The sequence below is a fragment of the Pterocles gutturalis genome, unplaced genomic scaffold, assembly GCF_000699245.1.
Source record: "Pterocles gutturalis isolate BGI_N339 unplaced genomic scaffold, ASM69924v1 scaffold23670, whole genome shotgun sequence".
NCBI lineage: Eukaryota > Metazoa > Chordata > Aves > Pterocliformes > Pteroclidae > Pterocles > Pterocles gutturalis.
In genome coordinates, this window is record NW_010138878.1 from 34233 (window position 1) to 41874 (window position 7642).

Below are 7642 nucleotides of genomic sequence, written 5' to 3' on the forward strand. Positions count from 1 at the left end.
GCACGTGTGAAGTAATTTCATAAACAGAGGTCCTAATTCACAGAGCACTTTACACAACCATGGGTTTGATGAGTACTCCTTTCCCCTCTGAGTCAGCACTGACCTAACATCCGGCACGATGTGCTCACTGCCATGGCTCGTGGCTGCCCTGTGACATGGCTTGTACCGGGTGACACGGCACGCTGACCAGCTGCAGTCATTAGACATCCCAAGACAGTATGGAAAGTAATGAGGTGACTCACAGCTGCAGCCACGCACTTGAAGGTTGCGGACCCAGTTACTCTTTTCCTCACTCAGGAATAGTATTTTGCCAAAGCAACAGTAGCAAGTTCAAAATCAAACAAGCTATTAGCAAACATTTGTATTACTTCCGGTATTTGTAGATTTATGCCAGTATTTTTGGGACAATTCATATGCAAAACCTGAACATCGGAAAACATCTTTTGCTTAAACATTAATTTTTATGTCTCACGCATACAGAACAATGTTTTCCCTCATAGTTTTGTAGTCTATTAGCTGCCAGATTTTGATCCAGAATTGAAATTTCAGTCATTTTGGCTTTTGCTCACAGTGAATCAGAAATAAAAATGTTTTAACATCAGAAATGAAAAGGCTGGAAGATCAGACAGATCATAAAAGATTTGTTTTACTTGGTTTGGGATTTTTACACAGCTATGCCTAACCCAAATAAGACTGAAACAAAACCAAAAGGCAAAGCAAAAAACTCAATAAATCTGTTCTGTCCCAGAGATGCAGAAATACAAACGATGCTCGTGTCCCTGGGGGAGCCAAATCTGAAATCCTACCACAAACAAGAGAGAAGGGCTGTTATTTCCTTGACAGCTGTTCCTGACATCACAGCTACCTCCTAGAAGTAACAATGGAAAAGCAGTCTTAAAAAAGGATTATTTTTTTTCCTTAAACAAACATCTTTTTAGTTCTACAAAATCATAAACAAAGAGATCAGGGTTTTTTTTATAATGCTGAAAATTTTAGTGCCAGAACTGTAAACATCAACATCTTTCTCTTCCTTACTTCTTCAGATGTAACTGCTATGCGTTAGTTGAATTTGTTAAAGAAATCAAACACACCCTGCAATGAACCTTCTAAGTGATTTTGGTGTTAGATGGGGCTAAATATTTTGAGCTTCATATTTACCGTGTTACCTCATTTTGTGCGTGTGCTCCTCAGAGAAGAGACGAACGATCTGGCTATGTGAGGTTAACACATTCTGGGAAAGTGGCCTCAAATTTCCATTTATGGAAATACACCACACCGAATAAGGGTATCCAAACCCAACTTTGTTGTGTATAAAGCACACAAACAGTGCCCAGCTACCTAACCTGACCTACCACTAGCACTTTAGTGTGTGTAAATATGCTAATGACAGGCACAGAGGGTTCATGTGGAAGTTTACAAGTTCAAGTGCAGAAGACAGATGAAAATTTGGCTGCAGTGCTTTGGTTTTCCCTCATTTTAGGAGATTCCAGCTTTCCAAGTCAGCTATACAGCCTAGGAGTTGCGTCCGGAAGGCCCAAGATGGACCTATTCAAATATCTTTACTCAGTTCTGTAGATTGAAAATGAGGGCTTCTTATCTACTCAGAACAGGTTGACAAGAAGATGAAGGCAGTGCTAGGACTTGGGCTTTTCACAGCACATTTTTGACTAGACATGACATTATCTGGTGATATTTATACTGTATTTGAATTGTTTGAGAACTTCAGGCAAACCATGAAAAGTCCTTACTTGAGGCATCTTGGAATTTAAAGATTTATGAAGGTTTTCACTTCCAAAATTGCCAAGTGAATGGAGACAGTTAAGCTGAAAACTGTGCCTCAATGTTTTCAGGAAGCTCTGTGCAGGTGGATCGTGAGACTTGGGACAAGAATCCCTGGATCACCACAAGAAGCCATTAGTCCTTTTTAACCAACCCAGGTCCAAAGCATTTGACAAAGAGACTCAACAGACCCCTTCTGTAAACTAACCAAGGAAAGCAGAAGCAATTTTTAATACTGTCTTTGTGTCATGCAATTACTTCCACATGCAAGTAGAGAAACTCGGTCAACCAAAGACGCCTGTTTCTCTAAGTGCGGCAGGAGCACACCTTCTACAGGGAACAGAAGTATGTTTGGAACAGCTGAACATAAGCTTAATGGAGTAATTTCAAACAACATATAAATTCATCTCAGATACACAACTGTAAAAAATTTGTAGCTCTGTAAACCCACGGATTGCTATTTTAAAGACAGTTTCATTAAGAAACACAGCTTGAGAATATCTATCAAATAAGATCAGAGCTGCATGCAGGGACAGCAGGAGGCAGCTGAAGCAATCTGCAGCACAGCTCTGGTGCTCATCGGTCTCTGATCCTGAGAGAAAATATAATTACTGCATGAATACACACATTAGACCAAAAGAGAAAGCCTAGGAAAGGACAAGAGTCTCCTAGAAAGAGATGGGAGAACTCACTGGGTTTTATGCAACCGTCTACAGCTCTGTTTGTCCCAATCCAATACACTTTGTTAGACTGACAAGGCGGCTGTGGCTTTAATTTTGAAGTCCACATTTTTCTATGGGAATCATTAAATATGACACATTTGTCCTGTTTAACAGAAAAACAAATCTGCCTCTACTTTTTATTCCTCTGAAGCCTTAATTTAATTGTGCAACATTTGCTCTAGAAACATATTTCAAGATGTTTTAGATATTACCTCATTTGTACACCATCCCAGGCTTTCCAGGAACTCTGAACCAACAGGCTCCTATCCTTTCTTATATCTCAACTACTGTATTTTATGGCTTCCACACTGTACTGTCTGGAAACTCCCCGTGAGACTGGCCTTGTTGTGTTAAACACAAACATGTAGGGAGGAGACGCACTGCACCAGTTTGCAATCTTGGGCGCGGGTTGTGAAAAACCCGCTTTGTATGTATTTAGTTCATGAACACAGAGATCGCCACGATTACATTCAAATAACTCCGAAGAGCTGGGCCTACACAGGTAAAAAAGGAGAAGCACCAGAGGAGCCAACAACCCAGCAGCTCATGCATGCTCGATTTCCTACTCAAGACCATGGCTTTGAAAGGTGCCCATCTTCAGATGCCGATGGAGCCCTGCTATGCCTCATCAGTTTTAAACAGAGAACCTAATTTACCAGGTCCCGGAAATGTAAATAATAGTGTCCCAAATAATCTCAAGCATGGAACTGAGCACACTGGAATTTGGAAGTCCACTGAGGTACTGATACCCAAAGGGAGCAGACAACCATAGGGGTCAGCAGATATTTGAAGCTAGAAAGGCTGAACTGTTATGGAGACAAATATGCACGTCTGTTTGGGACGAGGCTGGGGCTCTGACCTAGCAGCTCTGTGCAGAGCAGATCCTCCTGAAGCTTCTGACCCCCAGAGCTAGGAAGGCTCCACACAGAGGATCTCCCATGCATTTAAGATAGAGACAGTGAAGTTTAGCCCTGTTCTGTTTTCAGTCATCCAGTGACCACAGGTAACTCATGGAAGTATCTGAAAATAGCTCCTGCCTGTGCTCTTTGTGCAATGCAGGTGCTGTCATGACAATTTCTCAAAAATTCATGAAAACTTACAACAAGACCATAGCTCATCCAATGTCACTGCTTACCAAAGCATCCTCCCAGCATCTGCACCTCACCTCTATTCTGCCAGTTGCTTCACGTGGAATTTAAGGCATTGGGTTTAATCTGGAAAAAAACACCTTCGAGTCAAGTTCTGATGTCTGCATTTACACAAAGTGACAGATTTTCCTAGACAGTTCACAGTGTGGATTCCTTCTGGTCTCTCACTTTTAGCACTAACTTAGTTTATTCCCACTGTCTGCCATCTGCTCCAACTCTCTTCTCTTCCCTGCCTTGTGCTGCGGCTGCTGGAGGACCCTGGAGCTTGGGCAGGGTGATACCACCATGTCCCTCTACCACAGAAAGGCAATCAGTCTGTCTCCTAACCCGTGCCGGGCAGCCACGCAGCCCTCCCACCAGATGGGTGGACTCGGCTGTGTCAAAGGTATGTTGCAAGTTTTTCCATAACAAAAATCCCCTCCTACTTTTAAATAATGAATTTGTTTTGGTTTGTTTGTTTTTTTTTTTTTCTCCAGCTTTTTCTCTCCCTCCCCGCCCACTTTTTCAAGCAGGAAGCAGAGTGACAGGAAGAATAATGATTTCCTCAGCTTCTGTTGGAAAAAAAAACACAAAAAATTTCCACCAAGACAGATTTTTTTTTTTTCCAGTGAGGTTCAGAAGCCATTTTTTATTTAAAATTTCCTAAATAAGTGTCCAGTTAATACTGACATTTGGCGTGGAAGGCAGCAGGGAGCTGGTACCTCTGTTCCGTTTAGCAAAGATGCCAGCCTTAAGTGTCACAAGAGCTTGAATTTTTCTCTTGAATTGTATCTTTGCAAACCGCTTTTCAGGGTTTTGGCTGTATAAACCAAGCCCCATAGCCCAGCGTGGATGCACAGCTTGTGATGTCTTCCTTCTACCAGCTGGCTTTGCACGCCCCCAGTGTTAACCCCCACTGCCTCCACATGTTCAGGAAGGAGGGAAGAAAGCACTTGGTGAGCAAGGAGAGGATTGGAGCCGCCAAAAGCCGGGGCAGCCTTCCCATGCACGGAGAGAGTGGCAGAGACCGGAACAGTTGATAATGGAGAAGAAAAAGGCACTGCGGCTATTTATTTTCCAATGGCATTGATGGGCAGGGGTCTGAGCAGGTTTGGGGCCCTACAGCCAGAGATGAGAATGGAGTGCGTGTATACATCGCACACTGTCTCTGTTTCTGCTCAGGAGTCAACCTTGTTTAAGGCGTGCTTTGTCTGAGCAGATGGCAAAGCGTGATGGCTGCTGGGTTATGATTTTGCTGCCAAACCAGCCACCGGCTGTTTTCAAAAATAAAGACTGCTGCTCTCTTTACCAATGCAAAAATAGCTGTCTCTCCAATCCCCTCCTTCAAACTATTATTTTATGTATTACAGGAGCACATAGCTAGCCAGACTATATAATTAACATTACACAATTTTTAATTAACTACCTACAACAATCTTCCTGCATTAACTGGTGGTGGTGTTGGGAGGTTTGTGGGGTTTTTTTGAGGCTACTAGGAAAACCCAAATTCCCAGCCAGAAATTCACACAGCTCAGAGCAGAGCCTGCACCACGAGGTGCAGAAGGTGACCTGTCGCTCTGACTATACCATGTCTACCACGAAAAAAAAAAAAAAAAGTGTGTGACACAGGAACAAGGCCAAACCTCATCTGCAATAGAAAGTACATGAAGCAGGACTGTATCAGAAAAGATAGTGACAAAAATACACACTGATTTAGTTTATTCCTTTGGCAGCTTTTTTTTTTTTTTTTTTCATTTATTTTTGGCCAGGAACCTCCTATAAGGCTTGGCTGTTAACTGACCAGGCCCTTTCCAGCAGAGTCTCCAAGGGTGTGCTGCAACCACCAGGCAGAACAGCCTCCTTTGGGTATCCCTCCTTCCAACAGCGCGGCAGGGCACACCGGGACAGCGAGATGGAGCTCAATGCCGCTCTCACTCAGCAGCAGGGCACTGGCCTCCTAAAACTCAACAACTATCTACAAAACATGAAATAAGGGAAAGTCCAGAGACCATTGTTGGCACATGTAAGTTCCACAAACAGCTCTTGGAAACGTGATGAGTTCCAGGGACAAACAGCCATCATCCTCTTTCCTCCGTGACACTGAGTATGCTTGCACCTGGAAATAGGAGTGGAAGAAACACCCCAACCACACACAAAACTTCTCAGCAGACCACCAGCGACTGTTGACCAAGCAACTGCAGCTGGAACACAGCAACCCTACACAAGTGATAAAGCACCGATGGGTCACATTTTATGGTGTCAGCCCAAATTCAGTATCACAGAGCATACATCGGCCAAGGCAGCTGTTCTCCCTAGCTTCCCCGAGCCTTGAGCCACGCTGTGCAGAATTGCTTTCCACATGGAATGCATCACTAAGAGCAGTGTCTGCCACGGCAACTGCTATAGCACTGAACATTTTTAGTGTGATAAGCTGTATTTAGAGTGGAAAAGTATTGCTTTGTGAGCTGAAAAGCAAACCAAACAATAAGCGATGAAGTCCGGAGCTTCAGGCCAAAGGTTTTAATATCTGGTGTCGGTCTCGTTTTCCAAAACAAAGGATAGTTTATGCACACTGTAGACATTTTCTATGTGGTGCAATGGTAACACATTATCTCTTTATTTACACTGCACCCCCACCCACACGATGGCCTGAATCTAGATCCACCCTGCCACTGTTCGTGGGATGAAATCTAGGTGTGTTGCAGAGCCGACGGGTCCTGATACTCTGCAACAACATCAGGCAGAAAAGACAATGTTGGTCTTTCCTTGCAAGGCTCTAGGGTCCTCCCAGACTGATTTTAATATCACCTGTGGCAAGAAGAGGGGGGGAACGGTAGGCAGACCTGTGGCAGATGTAAAAACTCAGGATTTCTGGAGTCTCAGTCATATGCCGTAATCGCAAAATCATGCTTCCTGTCTTCCACGTACACAGCAAATCTTTTTTCTCCCTTCGTCCTGGAGGGGATGAGATGATTAGGAAATTCCCTAAGCTTCCCTTACTTTGGTTTCTTCCCTCCTTCCAGAACCTGACTTCAAAAAAAGATCAGGCCATTGAATGTAGCCTGGACTTTTGCTTCCAAATACTTCTTCCAGCATGGAAAGGACCAATAAACATGGAATAACCAAGCAAGTCACCCTCTTATGCAACAGACAGGAAAACTATTTGTGCTGGTGCACTGTGGTTTTCATTCCTCTGAAGGCTGCTTTCCTCCAGGGAATTCCAGTAACTGGACTGATTGAAGTGTGTTTTGACAAGTTACAACAGCCCAGAAAATCCACCTACAAAATTATATCCTGGTAGCATCTTCCAAAGTAAACTGAAATCTTGGTATCACAGCTCATTTGGGAAACTGCTATGCCATAGCTTTTATTTGTTATGAGAACACAGCTTGAGCTTCTGTTGTAGATAACAGGTGGTGTTGCATCTAATGACATGGTTTAATCTTCTCCCGTACCAGGAGCAGGGGCCCCATGGATCATCTCCTGAAACTCTAACCAGAATGAAAACATATAGTCTTAATTTATCCTCATTTCATCTACTTTCTTTCACTTTAGGTGGCTCCCTCACAAACTCATCAGCTCACCCCTAAGGTTGTCTGTCCACCCCTAATAGACAAAGTAATCTAAGAAAATCAGAACAAGGTTGTCAACATAGATGCTGGCCTGTTGGGAAGACAAGCACGCTGGCAGAGCACAAGGACCAGGCAATGTTATTCTGAGAAAGCCTTCCTACTACTCAAACCAGTAGTGCCTGTGAGCCCCAGACACATGCCACATGCCAGGCACAGCACACGGTTCCCATCACTTAGGTTTTCTTGGTTTACTCCACTGTTCCACAAGCCTACCAGTCTCATACCGCCTTTTGCTTGCCACTGCCATGGAGAGAAAATATTTGGCTGGAGAAGAGGGTCTTATATACAAAAAATGTAGGATTCAGAGGGCAGGAGCTTTAAAATACTAGAGGTTAGAACATTTTGGAAAGTGAGCCACAAGAAGTACGGATGGACCAACTCC